Below are 22,295 nucleotides of genomic sequence, written 5' to 3'. Positions count from 1 at the left end.
TAACTACTAGTTTGTTCTCTATAGTTGAGTCTGTTTCTTGGTTTGTCTCTTTTTTACTTTTTCATTTGTTCTGTTTCTTAAATTCCACATTTGAGTGAAATTTGGTATTTGTTATTCTCTGACTTATTTTGCTTAGCATTATGCTCTCTAGATCCATCATGTTGTTACAAATGGCAAGATTTCATTCTTCTTTATGGCTGAATAATACTCCATCATGTATATACACCAGTCTTCTTTATCCATTCATCAATCAATGGACATTAGGGCTGCTTACATAATTTGGCTATTGTAAATAAAACTACAGTAAACATAGGGGAACATAAAACTTTTCCAATGGTGTTTTCATATTCTTTGTTTAAACCCCCCGTAGTGGAATTACTGGATCCTGTGGTAGTTCTATTTTTAATATTTTGAGAAACCTCCACACTGTCTTCCACAGTGGCTGCACCAGTTTGCATTCCCACCAACAAACAGTGCATGAGGGTTACATTTTTTCTACATCCTCACCGACACTGCTTGTTTCTTTTGTTTTTGATTTTAGCCATTCTGACAGGTGTGAGGTGATATCGTGGTTTTGATTTGCATTTCTCTGATGATGAGTAATATTGAGCATCTTTTCATGTGTCTGTTGGACATTTATATATCTTCTTTGGAGAAATATTTGTTCATGTCTTCTGCCCATTTTTAATTGGATTATTTGTGGGGTTTTTCGGTGTTGAGTTGTATAACTTTATATTTTGGATACTAGCCCTTTATCAGGTGGGTCCTTTACAAATATTTTCTCCCATTTAATAGGTTGTCTTTTAGTTTTGTTAAAGATTGATTCTTTGCTGTGCAGAAGCTTTTTATTTTGATGTAGTCCCAATAGTTTATTTTTGTCTTTAATTTCCCTTGCCTCAGGAGACATAACTAGAAAAAAACGTTGCTATGTCCAGTGTCAGAGAAATTACTGCCTGTGCTCTTTTCTAGGATATTTATGGTTTCAGATCTTACATTTAGGTCTTTAATTCACTCTGAGTTTATTTTTGTGTGTGGTGTAAGAAAGTGGTCCAGTTTTATTCTTTTTCATGTAGCTACCCAGTTTCCCAACACCATTTGTTGGAGGCACTGTCTTTTTCCCATTGCATATTCTTGCCTACTTTGTCGAAGATTAATTGACCATATAATTGTGGGTTTATTTCTAGACTCTCTATTCTGTTCCATTGATCTATGTGTCTGTTTTTGGGGCCAGTACCATACTGTTTTGATTACTAAACTTTGTAGTATATCTTGAAATCTGGGATTGTGATACCTCCAGTCTTGTTCTTCTTTTTCAAGATTGCTTTAGCTAGTCAGGGTCTTTTGGGGTCCCATAACAATTTTAGGATTATTCTAGTTCTGTGAAAAACGCTGTTGGTATTATGATAGGGATTGCATTAAATCTTTAGATTGCTTTGGGTAATATGGACATTTGAACCTTATTTATTCTTCCAATCAATGAGCATGGAATATCTTTCCATTTGTGTCATCTTCAATTTCTTTCATCAGTGTTTTATAGTTTTAGGGTACAGGTCCTTCACCTCCTTGGTTAAGTTTATTCCTAGCTCTTTTATTATTTTTGGTACAATTGTAAATGGAATTGCTTTTTTTTTTTTTAAGATTTTATTTGACAGAAAGCACAAGCAGGGGGAGAGGGAGAAGCAGGCACCCCGCTGAGCAGGGAGCCTGATGCGGGACTTCATCTCAGGACCCTGGGATCATGACCTGAGCCGAAGGCAGATGCTTAACCATCTGAGCCACCCAGGTGCACTGGAATTGCTTTCTTAGTTTCACTTCATTATTAGTGAATAGAAATGCAATGGATTTTTGTATATTAATTTTGTATCCTATAACCATACTGAATTCATTTATCAGTTCTAGTAGCTTTTTTGTGGATTCTTTAGGGTTTTCTTGTTCTAAGATTTAATTATTTTAGAGAGAGAGAGAAAGAGAGAGACAGAGGGAGAGAGAGAGAGAAACTCAGACAGACTCCATGCTGAGCATGGAGCCTGACACAGGGCTGGATACAGGGCTCAGTCCTATGACCCTGAGATCATGACCTGAGCAGAAACCAAGAGTTGGACTCTTAACCGACTGAGCCACCCACGCACCCCTATTTAGAGGTTCTTATACATAATCATGTCATATGCAAATAGTGAAAATTTCACTTCTTCCTTACCAACTTGGATGACTTGTTGTTGTTGTTGTCTGATTGCTCTGGCTAGGACTTCCATTACTATGTCAAATGAAAGTGGTGAGAGTGGACATCCTTGTCTTGTTCTTGATCTTAGCAGGAAAATTTCTGTTTTTCACCATTGAGTATGTTAATTGTGGGTTTTTCATACATGGCCTTTATTATGTTGAGGAATATTCCCTCTAAACCAACTTTGTTGAGGGTTTATATCATAAATGGATGTTGTACTTTGTCAAATGTTTTTTTCCTGCATCTACTGAAATGATCATATGCTCACTTGTTGAATGTGGTGTATCACATTGATTGATTTGTGAATATTGAGCCACCCTTGCATCCCAGGAATAAATCCTACTTAATCATGGTGAATGATTTTTTTAACGTATTGTTGGATTTAGTTTGCTAGTATTTTGTTGATAAATTTTACAGCTATGTTCATCAGGGATATTGTCTTGTAGTTCTCTTTTTTAGTGATGTCTTTATCTGATTTTGGAATCAGGGTAATGCTGGCCTCATATAGTGAATTTGGAGGTTTTCCTTCCTATTCTATTTTTTGGAATAGGTTGGGAGGATTAGGTATTAACTCTTCTGTAAATGTTTGGTAGAACTCACCTGTGAAGTTATGTGGTTTGGACTTTTGTGTGTTGTGGGTTTTTTGATTACTGTTTCAGTTTCATTGCTGGTAATCTATTCAGATTTTGTATTCTTCCTGATTCAGTTTTGGTAGTTTATATATTTCTGGGAATTTATTATTTCTTTTAGATTGTCCAATTTGTTGGCATATAGTTGTTCATAATATTCTCTTACAATCCTTTGTATTTCTGTGGCGTTGGTTGTTATTTCTCTCCCCCCTTCTCATTTTATGAATCAGGATTTATCAATTTTGTTGATCCTTTAAAAGAACTAGCTCCTGGTTTCATTGGTCTGTTCTATTGTCTTTGTTTTTAGTTTCTATTTCATTTATATCTCTTCTAATTATTGTAATTATTATTTCCTTCTTTCTAGTGGTTTGGGGATTTTTTTTTTGTTGTTGTTTTTCTTGGTCCTTTAGGTATAAGGTTGTTTATTTCAGATTTTTCTTGTTTGTTAAGGGAGGTCTGCATTGCTATAAACTTCCTTCTTAGAACAGCTTTTTCTGCATCCCAATGGTTTTTAACCATTGTATTTTCATTTTTCATTTGCCTACATGTAAGTGGGGTGTTAAAGTCCTCCACTGTAATTGTATTACTGTTGATTCCTTCCTTTGTGTTTGTGTATTATGTATCGGGTGCTCCCATGTTGGGTACATAAATATTTATAATTGTTATATCTTCTTGTTGGATTGTTCCTTTTATGACTGGTGTCCTTCCCTATCTCTTGTTACAGACTTTGTTTTCAATTCTTTTGTGTCCTATATAAGTATTGCTACCCCAACTTTCTTTTCACTTCCATTTGCATGAATAATGCTTTTCATCCCTTCCCTTTCAATCAACATTGTCTTTAGGTCTGAAGTGAGTCTCTTGCAGGCAGCATATAGATGGGTCTTGCTTTTTGTGCATTCCATTACTCAATGTGTCTTGATTGGCACATTTAGTCCATTTACATTCAAAGTAATTATTGACAGGTATATACTTCTATTTTGTTACTTTTATGGTTGTTTTTGTAGTTGTTCTCTGTCTCTTCTCTTGCTCTCCTATGGTTTGTTGGATTTCTTTAGTAATATACTTGGATTCCTTTCTCTTTAATTTTTGCATATCTATTCCTGCTTTTTTGATTTGTGATTACCATAAGGTTTGTATATAACATCATATGCATATAACAATCTAAATTTCGCTGTTCACTTAAGTTTGAACCTATTCATTACTCTACCCCCCCACATTTTAGGTATATGGTGTTATATTTTACACCCTTGTATTTTGTAAATCCATGACTGACTTTTATAGATATATTTATTTTTAGTGCTTTTACACTTCCTAGTTTTCTTACTCCTACTTACAGTGTTTTTGCTCCATTCTAAGAATCTCCTTTAACATTTCTTAAAGGGCTGGTTTAGTGGTCATGAATTCCTTTAACTTTTATTTGTCTGGGAAACTCATCTCTCCTTCTATTCTGAATGATAGCCTTGCTGGATAGAGTATTCTTGGCTGCATGTTTGTTTGTTTGTTTGTTTTCTTTCAGCACTTTGACTGTATCATGCCACTCTCTTCTGGCCTGTGCCATTTCTGCTGAAAAATCTGATAGCCTTATGGAGTTTCCCTTCTATGTAACTGTTTACTCTTGCTGCTTTAAAATTCTCTTTATCAGTACTTTTACTTTTCTTTTTTTTTTTTAAGATTATTTATTTATTTATTTATTTGTCACACAGAGAGAGAGAGAGCACACACACAAGCAGGGGGAGCAGCAGGCAGAGGGAGAAGCAGATTCCCTGCTGAGCGAGGAGCCTGATGCTGGACTTGATCCCAGGACTCCGTTCATGACATGAGCTGAAGGCAGAGGCTTAACTGACTGAGCCACTCAGGCATCCCTGTTTTAATGACTGTGTATCTTGGTATGGACCCCCTTGGGTTGATTTTTTCAGGGTTCTCCTTGACTCCTGTATCTGGATTTCTATTTCCTTCCCCAGATTTAGGAAATTTTCATGTATTATTTCTTTGGATGAATGTTCTGCCCTCTTTTTTCTCTCTTCTCCTTCTGGGATCCCTATAATACAAATGTCATTATGCTTAATGTTGTCGCTGAGTTCCCTAAGTCTATTTTCATTTATTATTATTATTTTTCCTCTCTCTTGTTCAGCTTGATTGCTTTCCATTACTCTGTCCTCTAGATTGCTGATCCATTTTTCTGCTTCCTTTGGTAAACCATTTATTTCCTCTAGTTTATTTTCAGTTTAGTTATTGAGTTCCTCAGCTCTCATTGGTTCTTTTTATGTTTTCTCTCTCTTTCTTGAGGGCCTCACTGAAGTCCTCCTCTCTTAAGTCCAGTGAATATCTTTATGACCATTAGTTCAGGTTCTTTATCAAGCATGTTACTTATTTCTGTTCATTTAGATCTCTTGCTGTGGTTTTGTCCTATTCTTTCATTTGAGACATACTCCTCTGTCTCCTCATTTTGTCTCTCTGTATCTGTTTCTATGTGTTAGGAGAGTCAGCTACATTTCCTGCTCTTGCAGGTAGGCCTTATGAAAGAGAGGTCTTGTAGTGCCCTGCTGTGCAGTGTCCCCTGGTGCTTTAGAGTTGTCTTCATGTGTGTCATTTGGGCCCTAATGTGCCTGGGCCATTTTTACCTTTAGTCCAGTTGTCTGCAATGGCTTTCTTTACCTGTTGTGGGCAGGTTTGTTCCCTTTGTTGTTAGCAGTTCAATCTGGGGCTACCTTGTGTTTAAATTGAGTTAGACCGGTGTTTTCCAGAGATGGAGTAGCACCAAACTTCAGGGCACTTCCCTGTATTGTCCACTGAGAACTTTTTGTTGATGAGCAGGGCCTACAATCAGACCAGATGTCTGCCCCTCAGCCCACTGCTAGGACTGTAGTTGGATTGGTGTGTGTGGTCATCTGCCCCTCTCCCAGGGTTGGAGTCACTTTGGAAAGTTGCTGGCCCTTCTTGAAGCTACTTGTACACTGCCAGGTTTGTGGAACCTCTTTGGATGGACTCTAGCCAATGGCATTGGAGGGAGCAGGTCTGCAGGAGAATGTGGGGGCCAGGTACATGGTGCTAGCAAGTTCTGCAAAGATCTGCTGCAGGAAGGTACCTATAGCTGCTGGGGACCAAGGCAGCCTGTTTGGAAGGGGCATATCCACAGAAGCATGCAGGTGCAAGGCACCCACTATTAGCAAGGTTAGTGCAGGTCTTTTGTGGAAAGAGACCTGGAACCAAAGCCTAGGTGGAGGGGGCATGTCTATAGGAGAGCACGGGTTAATGGGTCACACTGTTAGCAAATTGGGTTATGCGTGTTTGTACTGTGCCGGTTCCAGCAGATATCCTTTTATCTAGGCTGGGGACAGGGGAGGGAAATGGTGTCTGCTAGCTACTTTGTTACTAGAGAAGTCTCCCAAGGATCCCTGCCCCACCCATACATGCTCTGAGATTAGTAAACAAATCTCCCTACTGTATACCTTAGGCATTTTTCAAACTGCTGCTTCTATGCTTTACCTCTGAGGGGTTGTTTATTGTGGTGTCTCTTTAAGAACAGGGACTACCCAGGGATGCCTGGATGGCTCAGTCGGTTAAGCGTCTGTCTTCGGCTGGGGTCATGATCTCAGGATCTTGGGATTGAGTCCCACATCGGGCTCCCTGCTCACCAGGGAGTCTGCTTCTCCCTCTCCCTCTGTCTCTTCCCCCTGCTCATGCTCTCTCTCTCAAATAAATAAATAAAATCTTAAAAAAAAAAAAAAGGGACTACCCAACTTTCCTCTTGTGATTGAGTTCTAGTTTCAAAGCATTGTGGTCTGAAAATATGCAGGGAATGACCCCAATTTTTTGGTACTAGTTGAGACCTGATTTGTGACCTAGGATGTGATCTATTCTGGAGAACGTTCCATGGGCACTAGAGAAGAATGTGTATTCTGTTGCTTTGGAATGGAATGTTCTGAATATATCTGTGAAGTCCATTTGGTCCAGTGTGTCATTTAAAGTCTTTATTTCCTTGTTGATCTTTTGCTTAGATGATCTGTCCATTTCAGTGAGGGGGGGTGTTAAAGTCCCCCACTATTATTGTATTGCTGTCAATGTCTTTCTTTGCTTTTGTTATTAATTGGCTTATATAATTAATTGGCTGCTGCCATGTTAGGGGCATAGATATTTACAATTGTTAGATCTTCTTGTTGGATAGACCCTTTAAGTAGGATGTAGTGTCCTTCCTCATCCCTTATTACAGTCTTTGGTTTAAACTCTAATTTGTCTGATATAAGGATTGCCACCCCAGCTTTCTTTTGGTGTCCATTAGCATGGTAAATGGTTTTCCACCCCCTCACTTTCAATCTGGGGGTGTCTTTGGTTCTAAAATGAGTCTCTTGCAGACAGCATATCAATGGGTCCTGTTTTTTAATTCATTCTGATAGCCTGTGTCTTTTGATTGGGGCATTTAGCCCATTTACATTCAGGGTAACTATTGAAAGATAGGAATTAGTGCCATTGTATTGCCTGTAAGGTGACTATTACTGTATATTGTCTGTGTTCCTTTCTGGTCTATGTTGCTTTTAGGCTCTCTCTTTGCTTAGAGGACCCCTTTCAATATTTCTTGTAGGGCTGGTTTTGTGTTTGCAAATTCCTTTAGTTTTTGTGTGTCCTGGAATCTTTTTATCTCTCCTTCTATTTTCAATGACAGTATAGCTGGATATAGTATTCTAAAACTTCCAAACTCGTTTTATGAGGACACCATTACCTTGATCATCAAACCAGACAAAGACCCCATCAAAAAGGAGAATTACAGACCAATATCCTCGATGAACATGGATGCAAAAATTCTCACCAAAATACTAGCCAATAGGATCCAACAGTACATTAAAAGGATTATTCACCACGACCAAGTGGGATTTATCCCTGGGCTGCAAGGTTGGTTCAATATCCACAAATCAATCAATGTGCTACAATACATTAATAAAAGAAAGAACAAGAACCATATGATCCTCTCAATAGATGCAGAAAAAGCATTTGACAAAGTACAGCATCCTTTCTTGATCAAAACTCTTCAGAGTATAGGCATAGAGGGTACATAACCCAATACCATAAAAGCAATCTATGAAAAACCCACAGCAAATATCATTCTCAATGGGGAAAAACTGAGAGATTTCCCCTAAGGTCAGGAACACGGCAGGGATGTCCACTATCACCACTGCTATTCAACATAGTATTGGAAGTCCTAGCCACAGCAATCAGACAACAAAAAGAAATCAAAGGCATCCAAATCGGCAAAGAAGAAGTTAAACTCTCACTTTTTGCAGATGATATGATACTTTATGTGGAAAACTCAAAGACTCCACCCCAAAACTGCTAGAACTCATACAGGAATTCAGTCAAGTGGCAGGATATAAAATCAATGCACAGACATCAGTGGCATTCCTATACACCAACAAGACAGAAGAAAGAGAAATTAAGGAGTCGATTCCATTTACAATTGCACCCAAAACCATAAGATACCTAGGAATAAATCTAACCAAAGAGGCAAAGGATCTGTACTCAGAAAACTAGAAAATACTCATGAAAGAGATTGAGGAAGACACAGAGAAATGGAAAAACGTTCCATGCTCATGGATTGGAAGAACAAATATTGTGAAGATGTCAATGCTACCTAGAGCAATCTACACATTCAGTGCAATCCCCATCAAAATACCATCCACTTTGGGTGCCTGGGTGGCTCAGTTGGTTGGGCAACTGCCTTCGGCTCAGGTCATGATCCTGGAGTCCCAGGATCGAGTCCCGCATCGGGCTCCCTGCTCGGCAGGGAGTCTGCTTCTCCCTCTGACCCTCCTCCCTCTCATGCTCTCTGTCTCTCATTCTCTCTGTCTCAAATAAATAAATAAAATCTTTAAAAAAAAAAAAATACCATCCACTTTTTTCAAAGAAATGGAACAAATAATCCTAAAATTTGTATGGAACCAGAAAAGACCCCGCTTAGCCAGAGGAATGTTGAAAAAGAAAAGCAAAGCCGGTGGCATCACAATTCCGGACTTCCAGCTCTATTACAAAGCTGTCATCATCAAGACAGCATGGTACTTGCACAAAAACAGACACATAGATCAATGGAACAGAATAGAGAGCCCAGAAATGGACCCTCAACTCTATGGTCAACTCATCTTTGACAAAGCAGGAAAGAATGTCCAATGGAAAAAAGACAGTCTCTTCAACAAATGGTGTTGGGAAAATTGGACAGCCACATGCAGAAGAATAAAACTGGACCATTTCCTTACACCACACACAAAAATAGACTCAAAATGGTTGAAAGACCTCAACGTGAGACAGGAGTCCATCAAAATCCTAAAGGAGAACACAGGCAGCAACCTCTTTGACCTCAGCCGAAGCAACTTCTTCCTAGAAACATCGCCAAAGGCAAGGGAAGCAAGGGCAAAAATGAACTATTGGGACTTCATCAAGATAAAAAGCTTTTGCACAGCAAAAGAAACAGTCCACAAAACCAAAAGACAACCAACAGAATGGGAGAAGATATTTGCAAATGACATATCAGATAAAGGGCTAGTATCCAAAATCTATAAAGAATTTCTTAAACTCAACACCCAAAGAACAATTGATCCAATCAAGAAATGGGCAGAAGACATGAACAGGCATTTTTCCAAAGAAGACATCCAAATGGCCAACAGACACATGAAAAAGTGCCCAACATCGCCCAGCATCAGGGAAATCCAAATCAAAACCTCAATGAGATACCACCTCACCCCAGTCAGAATGGCTAAAATTAACAAGTCAGGAAACGACAGATTTTGATGGGGATGTGGAGAAAGGGAACCCTCCTACACTGTTGGTGGGAATGCAAGCTGGTGCAGCCACTCTGGAAAACAGTATGGAGGTTCCTCAAAAAGTTGAAAATAGAGCTACCATATTCTCCAGCAATTCCACTACTGGGTATTTACCCCAAAGATACAAATGTAGGGATCTGAAGGGATACATGCACCCCAATGTTTATAGCAGTAATGTCCACAATAGCCAAACTGTGGAAAGAGCCAAGATGTCCATCGACAGATGAATGGATAAAGAAGAGGTGGTATATATATACAATGGAATAGTATGCAGCCATCAAAAGGAATGAAATCTTGCCATTTGCAACATTATGGATAGAACTGGAGAGTGTTATGCTGAGTGAAACAAGTCAGAGAAAGACATGCATCATATTACCTCACTGATATGAGGAATTCTTAATCTCAGGAAACAAACTGAGGGTTGCTGGGGTGGTGGGGGTTGGAGGGATGGGATGGCTGGGTGATAGACATTGAGGAGGGTATGTCCTCTGGTGAGCGCTGTGAATTATGCAAGACTGTTGAATCACAGATCAGTACCTCTGAAGCAAATAATACATTATATGTTAAAAAAAAAAAAAAGGAGGTAGCAGGAGGGGAAGAATGAAGGAGGGGAAATCAGAGGGGGAGATGAACTATGAGAGACAATGGACTCTGAAAAACAAACTGAGTGTTCTGGGATGGGTGGGAGGATGGGTTAGCCTGGTGATGGGTATTAAAGAGGGTACGTTCTTTATGGAGCACTGGGTGTTATACGTAAATAATGAATCATGGAACACTACATCAAAACTAATGATGTAATGTATGGTGATTAACATAACAATAAAAAATTTAAAAAAATTTAAAAAATGAACAGGGACTACCCAACTTTTACATCAACATGGATAGGACTGGAGGAGATTATGCTAAGTGAAATAAGTCAAGCAGAGAAAGTCAATTATCATATGGTTTCACTTATTTGTGGAACACAAGGAATAGAATGGAGGACATTAGGAGAAGACAGGGATAAATGAAGGGGGGAAATCAGAGGGGGAGATGAACCATGAGAGACTGTGGACTCTGAGAAACAAACTGAGGGTTTTAGAGGGGAGGATGGGTTAGCCCAGTGATAGGTATTAACGAGGGCACGTATTTCATGGAGCACTGTGTGTTATACACAAACATTGAATCGTGGAATACTACATCAAAAATTAATGATGCACTGTGTGGTGACTAGCATAATATAATAAAAATAAAATAAATAAATAAAAATCCACAAACCCAAATCTAACATGAAAAAAATAAAAAGAACAGGGACTTTCTAAGTTTCCTCTTACCCTCTGCTTCTCCCAGGGCCAAGGCACTGAATTTTCAAGTTCCAGGTGTTAAGCCCCATTGATTATAAGAACTTGCAAAATTTGGCCCTGGGTTTCAGAGCCAAATGTTATAGTGATTCATCTTCTGGTGTAAGTTTCCCATGCCGGAGGTGGTTGGTGTGAGAGTCTGTTTTTTTTTTCCCTCCTCTCTGTACCCTTGGTGTCCCTCTGACCCATGAACAATCCCACAAGTTCCTATAGCTCCAGGCTGTGTCTCCATTCTTGTCCTCTTCCATGTGGACTCTTCTGTACATTTAGCTGTGGACAGGCTGTTCTGCCAATCTTTGGCTTGTTTCTAGGTTATTTACACTGATATGATTGTTATCTAATGGTATCCTTGGGACACAGCTTAGGGTCCTGCTACTCTGCCATCTTCCCTGGAAGTCATAGGAATACTATTCTTTTTTTTTTTTAATTGTATTTATTTATTTGAGAGAGAAAGAGTGAGAGTATGCACATGAGCAAATGGGGGTAGGGATAGAGGGGTGAGGGAGAAGAAGAGGGAAAGAGACTCTGAAGCAGACTCTGCACAGAGTGAGGAGCTCAACGTGGGGCTTGATCCCATGACCATGAGATCATGACCTGAGCTGAAACCAAGAGTTGGACACTTAACTGATGGAACCACCCAGGTGCCCCTTTAGGAACACTATTCTTAACAGTGAAACTATATGGCTTCTGTCATCCTTTTACTAATTAATAACCCCCAATTTTTTTTTGATCAACTAACCTGTTTTTAGTATCTTTCTCTGTTTTGTCTATGTGTGATTATATTTCATAAAACAGTTGTAGTTTCTTGTTCTTATGTTTAATTTCAATCTATAGGTTAATAAATTAATCCTCTAATTTGCAAATGTAATAAGGGTTCTTACTCTGATTTGCAAAGAGCAAAAAGTTAGAATTCAAATTCATATCATTTAACAACTTGTTGGATCAAATTTCATTTCTATTTACTTCATCAATACACTAAGAAATGATGGGTGTTATCTTACATCTTTTGGGGTAGTATGTGCCTTCTGGTTCACACTTAATGTATGAAAAATGTGTTTTGGAATTGATTGTTTGGTTTTATAAAAGCCAAGATTTTCCAACCATTTCTTGCTCCTTTATAAATCAAGTGCAATACATCCTAGGAAGAGATCACCATGATGGGTCCTGCAAGTGAGAATGCACATGAAGGTTCCCTTGTGAACATGTAAAAACAGCCCCTCCCCATTTTCTTTTTTATCCCAATAAACTGTGATGTCCTAGAGCATAGGAAATTGTCTGGCCCACCCTAAGTACTTAAGAAATTTCTAATGAATGAGTGCTAAGTGAGAATAATAATAAAGAAACCAGGAAAGGAGAGAAAAGTGGTAACTTAGGTCAATATTCCCAAAGCAAACTAAGAGGAGGATTCATCTGCAAGTGATTTATTATGGGAGTGTCCTGAGGGTAACCAGTAGGGAATAGTGGGGCACAGGGCAGGGGAGGAAAGGAAATCAGGCAAGGGTATGATTTCAGGCAAAACCCAGCCTCAGTCTGATTCTGTCAAGGGAGACCTGGAACATAAATCATACTTCAGGTTTTTGTTTTGTTTTGTTTTTTTTCCCTGACTGGAGGCAAGGGTGCTGGGCTTTCATGCTCTAACCCCTGTAACTGTATCCTTCAAGAGGTCTGGTATTCAAACTTCACTGTTGACCAGCTCTTTGTCTGAAGGCTTGGTGCTCCCATAGCTCAAGGGAGGCACTCCTAAAAGAGTGTCAAGTGTGGGCTATTAGAAGCTATGTGAAGGCACAGAGCCACCAGAAAGAAGCCTAAAGAATAAGTAAGTGTTCTGAAACATCTGGGCAGAGCATGGATTATATCTGCTGCAAGTGACAGTAGCCACTTGATAACCAAATAAGAAACAGATCACATATTGTAGGTACCCACCATGAACAGCAGAGAGGGCAGGGAATTTTGACAGGGTGAAGGTAGGGAAAGAGAGTTCTTTGCAGTGAGGTGAGGATATATTGATATACCAGCTATAATTTAAGACTATCACCAATGACTAGTAGATAGTAAATGCATACTTCTTCTCCAAATATGTATGTTCTAATTCTTATAAATATTTTTATTATAAATATTAGTAAAATTAAAGCATATCAATTTATTTCATTGGGTAAAAGAGAAAATAAAATTGCCTTTGACCAAACTAGTAAACAGATTTTTCTCCTTAAACATGCAAGGCTGAGGGGAAAAAAACATCCTAGAGTAGATTCAATTCCAGTCAATCCCCAGTCAGATTAGTTTTAGACTTCAGGTGTCTTACTGGTGATGAGCTAATGCAATTAGATGCCTGAAGCTTGTCATTTCCTTCTTAATAGGCTTCTGGGTTTGCCTACAGCTTCCTTAGCTGGAGAAGACTGTAATTCACTTGACATCAGTGGGGTATTTATAGAATGTTGGCTCAGGAACAGCAACCTATATAAAACCAGGCTCTTTTATTTCCTGTATGAAGATGTGTTTGCTGAAAATCTGTATGAGTTTGAACTGTAGCATGCAAGTTGATGTGCTATTTCCCTCTTCCCTTTATATCAGGTTAATAATTCCATGTTCACAAAATTGTAAGACAAGTTTTAACTCTAAAAGTTGGTTCTCCCACAAGAGATTATAATTACTGTTTTTGACTTTGCCCTTCACCTTTATCCTTGCTCTATATCCTGTTTCATGTGTTTTTTGGTTATTTTTACCCCCTTCAGAAGGCTACTTTTCATTTCACCATTTTCTTAAGTACAGAATTGGGTTTGGCTCTTAGTTGCATGATTCTCTAAGTTTGGAGGACACATACCTTACAAATTTACTCTTGAGTTGCATTAGTTAAACTGCCATAATTTATAATGCTAAGAATTAGTACCATCGCACACTATCTTACTTATGTCCTTGTATTATCTAAAGATATATTTAAAATTGTTTAATTTCAGTGCTTAAAAACTTACAAACATAAAATTAGGAGATTCATTGAAATCATAGGTTGAAATTTCTGTGTCGATTTTCTTTGAGGTTCATCATAATCATTAAAGTGAAACATTTTTGTTGTTATTTTCAAAACATTTGTTATTTTAAAGTCAGAGAATTTTCTCTTGCCTTCCTTGTCTTAGCAAAAAATGTGCCTAGCATTCAGGGAAAATGTCTTCCACTTTCTTTCAGATTCTTATTGGCATACTTGTGATATTTAGTCCCCAAATCTATTTTTGACTATTTAACAGATTTAGAGTCATTCTACCCTCAATTATAGATCTTAAAGCATGCAAATTTGAACATCCTCTCTTGGCCTAAATGTCCTCATCTCTAATTGAGGATAATGAAAGCACCTACCCATGAGTTTGTAGAGATTAATGAGATAATGCCTGTAAAAATGCCCCATAGACTGTAAAAACTCATAATGATAGCTATTATTATTTTAGTCAAATTAATATTTAAATGAAAGCTAAATTTAAATTCTACTCCTGCCACCATGATCTAGAAAAATAATTAATACAAATTACTAGATATTCATGGTAAATATATTTTACTATATCTTCCCAACTCCTAGTGACCTATTGACACCCTTTATTCAGGAGCAACCCACAATTGCTATTCCCCAAATCTGAGCCTCTGGCTGTTAGTTTTACATTTTATGGTTGGCCTCACATTACAATCAAATCCTCTTCCCTGAAGAGCTGAAATAAGAGATAGCTACATAGTTTGGGTGTTCTCTTGAATGGTGAATATGTACTCTTTTAATTGTTGAGTAGATGTAGATGTGAAGCATTGAAAAATCTGAGTTGCAAAGAGATATAAATAAGATGGAAGCACATGGAGAGGCAAGAAATGGAGAAAGTGTAGGCTGTGTTTGTAATGGCTTCACTGATTTCTGGTTCTAGATCTGTTTCCCCTGGATACCCAGAAATGAAGCACTGTGTTCTTACAAGTGCCCTCCTCTCTACCCTCAGTCTTGTTTTTATGTCTTCCTCCTCCTCTTCCCTCCCTCTTTTCTTTTCTCTCTCCCCACCCCCTATCCTTGTCTTCTCCTTCTCCTCCTCCTCCTCTGGCCAAGGCTAATTCATATATATATATATATATATATATTTTTTTTTTTTTTATTATGTTAGTCACCATACATTACATCATTAGTTTTTGATGTGTTCCATGATTCATTGTTTGCGTATAACACCCAGTGCTCCATTCAGTATGTGCCCTCTTTAATACCCATCACCAGGCTAACCCATCCTCCCACCCCCTCCGCTCTAGAATCCTCAGTTTGTTTCTCAGTCCATAGTCTCTCATGGTTCATCTCTCCCTCCGATTTCCCCCCCTTCATTTTTCCCTTCCTGTTATCTATCTTCTTTTTTTTTTTAACATATATTATTTGTTTCAGAGGTACAAGTCTGTGATTCAACAGTCTTACACAATTCATATATTTTTGTGTTACTTGCAATCTTACAACCACAAGAATTTAAGATAGGTACTTCTTAGTCAACTAAGAGATAGTTTGAAAATTTGCCAAGTACATTTTTGAAGTAACAGGAATTAGATTTTTATTCAGAATTTAACCATACCAACTGAATGCCTTCTGTGGATCATTTTACATATATTAGCTAACACTGTTAGCAATCCTAAAAGGTATATATCATCATCCCTATTTTATAGTGAGGAAACAGAAGCTCAGAAAGGTTAAGTTCTTTTTCCAAGTTCACATACGTGATATGTATGACTCAAATCCTGGTGTCTAGACTTCTTCCATTTAATTCTCCTCCTAGTCCTGTTAAGGGCTCAGTGGGCCCAGAACAAGGACTTTATAGACATCTTTCTTAATTTCATATGTATAACCCTTAGGAATGCCTACCACTCAAAGCAAGTGGTGAGCACACCATTTAATTCACAGAAGTATAGAAAATATAACTCCAGGTATTAATATTAAATTAATGTCAGGCAACAGTATGAAGCTGCCAAACCTCCAGTTTATTCTTCCCTTGGTATCAAATGCCTTGTGATCAAGCCTGCCTTACTCAGTTGACCTTACAATCTTGATTCTTCTACTTGGCTTGTGACTTCCAGAGTTTCATGGTGCCTGTTACACAGTGGGATGCAGTCTGAGTCATCTGTTTATTTTTTGCTGTTTTGTTGTATTACCAGAATAATCAATCTGTCTGCTTTCATGCACATTGGCCATTTCATTCATATTGTTTTTTTTTAGATGTTGACAGTTAATAAGTAAGTTATATATAGAACTTTTTGGTAAATCTTGAACTTCATTATATTTTCCGGTCAATCCTACTGAGGAAATGGAGATCTTCCCAGCTGGTAATCAAGAAGCAATGTTCCTAATGTGACATAACAATATGTCTGACAAGACTGATAGACCATAGACTAGGCCAAAGAGTAATCCTCCAAATGACTAACAGACTGTATTTTAAAATATCACTACTTCCTCACCATTTATAATCATAGGCCCTACTTTAATCTTCGCAGCTTGAGGACAAAAATTATTGCAGTATAACATTACTGAATTGTTTCTGGTGCTTCATAATATCCATTCCTGAATAGGGCCCCACTTCACTAATCCTTTTTCAGAATCAACTAGCACAAGCCCAGACCTTCCACATCCTATAAAGAGCCCTTCCCATCTCTCCAGAGATGGTTGGTGGGCTTCAATTTTACCAGTAAATAATTTGACATTCCTTATTCCTTTGAGCCTGATTTCTCTACTTACATCTGGGATTCTCATTTCCTTCATGGCAAATTTCCAGGTCATCGTGAGTGAGTGAGATGCTCACTTCTTTAAGTTTAAATTCATGTATGCATTAGTGGATATTGATAATGTATTCTCTATTCATTACCTCACTGATAGCAGATGACACCTTTCTGTTTTTCATGACCTTTCTTTATGGAAGCCTTTAAACAGATGGGAAAGGAAAAATGCAAGGACTTATGGGAGGCATCCACCAACACCAAAGTCAGTGCCTTTAGCAATTTGCTTTTGCTTGTTACAGAAACACATACATTCTATGCAGACACCTCCAATTTGATAAAAGAGAGGTGTTTGAGTTTCATGTGAAACTCCCTTTACCAATTTATACCCCTTTACATCATTTTCACTTTTCTTTTTTTGTGGAAGCCAAGAGTTACTCTCAATTTCTTCTGGAAACCTTTATTTTCCCTTTAACATTTCCTTCTAAAGCCCCTCCACTCACTTTCAGGGGTGACACTGATGGGAATTTCCTTGTGCTAATGCCACATTACTCTCTATGTAATTAGCACATGAAAAACTATACACAAAATTATTTATTGAATTGATGACTTCATTTACAAGGTCCATTCTTTAATTTTTCTTTGTAAATTTAGATTTTTTCACAAATTGTGTTGACTTAAAATGCAGTGCTCTTCCAATGATATATGTTCATTTTTGTTGATGTATTACGTTTCTTCTGATTTCAGACTTTCTCTTCAGCAACTTCTAATTACAGAATTTCTTGAAATATCCATTTGTATCCTTTACAATATGTTTTGACTCAGGACAATATTTTGTGACTTTGTGCTTATTCTTAGTTTATGAACAAAATTGCACTAAATACTGGAATGGTTTTTGGCCTTTTTCTCCAATGTGCTTGTGCTTAGTTTTGATGTTTTAATCATTATAGACTGTGAAGAATTTAAATATCTGAGGGATGGGGTAAAGGAGACAAAAATAAGAATAAACATACCAAAACCAAACCAAACCAACAACATAGCAACAGAATATTGTTTCCCTATAATGGGGAAAGTGGACATCCTATATAAAGTCCTTTATACATTGATATCCAGCAATGATCCTTTATTACACTTTCAGATGTGAGGGATGGAAAAACACTAATTATTAAGTAGTAGTTTTGATTCATTTCATATTTTCTTAAGCTTGACAAAATTTTTGATTTATTAAAGCACAAAGGTTTTGACTTAATAACTTTTTTATCAAAGTTCTGATTTATTAAAGTTCTGTTGTGCAATTTAATTTTAACCTATGAACCTGCTGGGTTTATTTATGTTTAAATTTACACCCTAAAAGTAATTTAAAGAATTATTTCCCAAGTCAGTGTTGCCCAAGGTCATGGGTAGAGTTCATTTGCATATTTACCTCGGGGAACTATGCTGTCCCTTGGGCTAAATTCATACAGATGGCCTGGGGTGGAAATGGGGGCAGAATTTGAAAAGAAATTTCAAAGTATTTACAAGTGTACTTGGAATTTGAGCTTGTGAGCTCTCAGGAGTGAGTGACAAGTCTCTTCAGGCTAATTCTCAGAGAGGCTGCACCAAGGTTTGGGTAAGAAATAAACTAAGGCATGCCTACCATTCAAGATGACCACATGCCATCAATTCTGAAATGGCATTCATTGTAAAATAAATATTTTTTGTTTTTTTTTTGTTGTTTTCTATATCTTTGTAAAGCTAAGAAAAGATCTGCTGTAGCCAAATTGTGAAATAAATCTTACCATTTAATTTTTTTGAGTGTGTGCTGAGTCAATGAGCTACATAATTAATTTATTTTTTAAATTTTTTTATTAACATATAATGTATTATTTCAGGGGTACAGGTCTGAGATTCATCAGTCTTACACAATTCACAGTGCTCACCATAGCACATACCCTCCCCACTGTCCATCACCCAGCTACCCCATCCCTCCCACCCCCCTCCACTCCAGCAAACCTCAGTTTATTTCCTGAGATTAAGAGTCTCTTATGGTTTGTCTCCCTCTCTGATTTCATCTTGTTTCATTTTTCCCTCCCTTCCCCTATGATTCTCTGTCTTGTTTCTCAAATTCCTCATATCAGTGAGATCATATGATAATTGTCTTTTTCTGATTGACTTATTTTGCTTAGCATAAAACCCTCTAGTTCTATCCACATTGTTGTAAATGGCAAGATTTCATTTTTTTGATGGCTGCGTAATATTCCATTACATACACACACGTACACACACACACACACACCCCACATCTTCTTTATCCATTCATCTGTTGATGGACATCTAGGCTCTTTCCATAGTTTGGCTATTGTGGACATTGCTGCTATAAACATTGGGGTGCACATGCCCCTTTGGATCACTACATTTGTATCTTTGGGGTAAATATCCAGTAGTGCAATTGCTGGGTCATAGGGTATGAGCTACTTGATTTAGACATAGGATGATGACTGTGATAATGAGGAGGAGGAGATCATTCTTTTGTATACATTAAATGGAAAACATAGGAAAATGCATTAATTAGAGGGTTTCTAAAACGTCATCACATTCAAAATTCAACCCTTCTCAATCAACTTGGGACTCAGAAGCGTCAATATCAGTGTTTTGTTTTGTTTTCATCCCTGCAGTATAATCCTTTGTGCCATTAATATTACTGATGCAACATCTCTTAAATGAGTTTATACCATTATCCCTAATTTCTAGACTAATGCCTATTCTGCAAGCTGGCAAGGTGGCACTATTTTTTTAATGTGCCAGAATGCATTGATAATAACAAGTATATGCTGACTATCATCTAGCCAACAGATTGTAAAATATGTCCCAACTTCAGAAATGTTATATTATTTTTAGAAGATGCATTTTAGAATCAGTAAAATATAGCCTTAGTTCTCCTTACTGACATTTTTGCTATAAGGTGTTGTGGTTCAAAGAAAGAAGTTTCAGACTGATTCTCCCACAAGCACATACATTTATTAACTTGCAGGTCAAGGAAAGGCAACCAAAATGAAGTTAGGTATTTTGGAATTCACTAACCTTCTGATACAAGTCATGAGACAAAATCCTTCTGTAAGTAGCTACACACAGGCCACAGAAAGAGTATTATAACATAGGCCTCCATTGCAAAGATGAGAGATTATGAATCACTTATATTCTTTCTTTTTTTTTAAGATTTTTATTTATTTATTTGAAAGAGACAGAGAGAGACACAGCGAGAGAAGGAACACAAGCAGGGGGAGTGGGAGAGGGAGAAGCAGGCTTCCCACTGAGCAGGGAGTCTGATGCGGTACTCGATCCCAGGACCCTGGGATCATGTCCTGAGCTGAAGGCAGATGCTTAACGACTGAGCCACCCAGGAGCCCACTTATATTCTTTCTTATATACCGTTCAGACCAGGATGGTAGGGCCTCTACAATATTTCTATCCAAAACATATATCTATAATATCACAGAATTTCAGCATTAAAAAATCATTCCTAATATGCAGCATGCTAATGAAAATACCATTGCTTCATTGGCCTATGGATATCCAATTAGAGTACAAATGTTAACTAAATTCTCTTAGGTTATAATGTAGACAAATTGCATGCTATTGATGTGGAAGAATTCTAAAGAAAATTACGATACAAAAGATTTATAATGTGATCAGTGTTTTTTCTTTAGCAAAATGGAGATGCATGACTGGTGGATGGATATGCTGACCTCTGTACCCTTGCTTCTCTAGTTCACTTACACTAGCAAGTGTTTAAGAAAATGTTTAAAAATGTTTCTGTTTGGCTCCTTTTTTAAACTGTTGTCAGTAATTTGGGGGAATAAATTGGCCCTCTTTCCATTGTACAAAAGAGTTATTTTTAGCATAAATAAATATATAAACTTACAAAGTATTTCATATAAGTACCTAAAATATGAAATATATAAAAACAAATATGTTTAGCATAAATAAATACTAAATAAATGGCCTAATATTATACATGGCTTAGTGAAATCTTAAGAATTGAGGTCACAAGATCAGAATACTAGATATCTAGGATTATTTGTATGATTCTTATGCTTCTCCCAGGTAATCTCATTTCATTAACATCAACAACAGGGCTCTTGAACATAGGCCATGCACAGTAAACCATAGAAAGTACTGGAAGGCATCGTTGTCTGACAGGAATCTTCCCTCCAAGGAGCTAATGCCTTCAGCGGCTTCCAACTTAGCACAGATGACAAAGGCCCGATAGAGTACCACTCTCTCCCTCCAGCAGATATGAAGAACACATCCCTCTTCCTTGCCATTTAGAAACAGGAAGGTGTGTACGGGTGTATGTGTGTGTGTGTGTATGTAAATATATATATATTTATTCCTGGAATTGTTAAAGCCAGCATAGTAACCCAGGCCTGGAGAATTTGTGGCTTCAATTTAAAGATGGCATAATGTTAAAGATTTCCAAAAAGAAACATTTTATAAGCCATTGGCTCTAGATATACCCAAAGTGGGTATATGATTTCTTCATCGACCATTCTAATTATGTTTAGCGACAAGCTCAGCTACTCTCTCATTAACTCTGGTCCTGTCTTCTTGCAGCTCTCCGGTTTATATCCATTTTTTCTCTAATGTTTGTTGAAACTTAGATTCCTGGGCCCCTTCATATACCAAATGAATCAGAATTGCTATAAGGTAGACTTCATGACAGACACCCCTAATGATTCTCCCTCCCACTAAGGTTTGAAAATGCTTTACAATCCACTTTCACTTCATCGAGTGCTATATATTCAGCCTCCAAAAGATACCCTTATATCATTCCGTTTTCTGCTCATTGCCCAATGACTAACATAACTAATTTCATTTCTTGCATTCATTTTTGACTATACACGTTCCCGTCTCTTTGTTACACTGTGCTACTGAACAAGGGATGATTTTACCCCCCTAGGTGACATTTGATTATGTCTGGAGATATTTTTGCTTGCCATCGTTAGGGAACATAGGGCTACTACTTGGCACTTAGTGAATAGAAGCCAGGAATGCTGCTGAACACCCTACAATAAACAAGATAGAATGACGAAGAATTATCCATCCCAAAATGTCAATGGTGCTGACACACTGATTTTGAGAAACCTTTGCTCTACACTGACATACTTCCTGCCATACTGTCTTCATTAACTTTGCTAGAAATTTTTTGTGTAATATTGTAAAAAAAAAAAAGTGTTTTATAATCTGCCTTCCCGTCAATAATACCAGCATTTGATGTCTAGACCTAGCATAATAATTCGTACATTATATCTGCTTATTAAATTTTAATTAGATTAAATAGACCATGCTTGCTTATACATAGTATGTGTTTGTGTATGTGAGTAATTCAAAAGAAGTAATATATGTAAAATTGACTCTAACATTAAATCAGTAGCTATGCAAATATTAATTCTGTTACCCCCTAGAGGGCCTCACAGAATGCTGGAAAAATTTTGAAAAACACTTTTTGTATTGCACTGAATTATTATGAGTTATTTTCATAATTGCTCTGAATGAACCACATAGGTCATAAGAATGTGATATATCTATTACTTTCTGTGTCTAATAACACAGTTCA

Source organism: Mirounga leonina, unplaced genomic scaffold, assembly GCF_011800145.1.
Source record: "Mirounga leonina isolate KUSES-001 unplaced genomic scaffold, KU_Mleo_1.0 Mir_175, whole genome shotgun sequence".
Lineage (NCBI taxonomy): Eukaryota > Metazoa > Chordata > Mammalia > Carnivora > Phocidae > Mirounga > Mirounga leonina.
Note: the sequence above shows the minus strand (reverse complement) of the source record.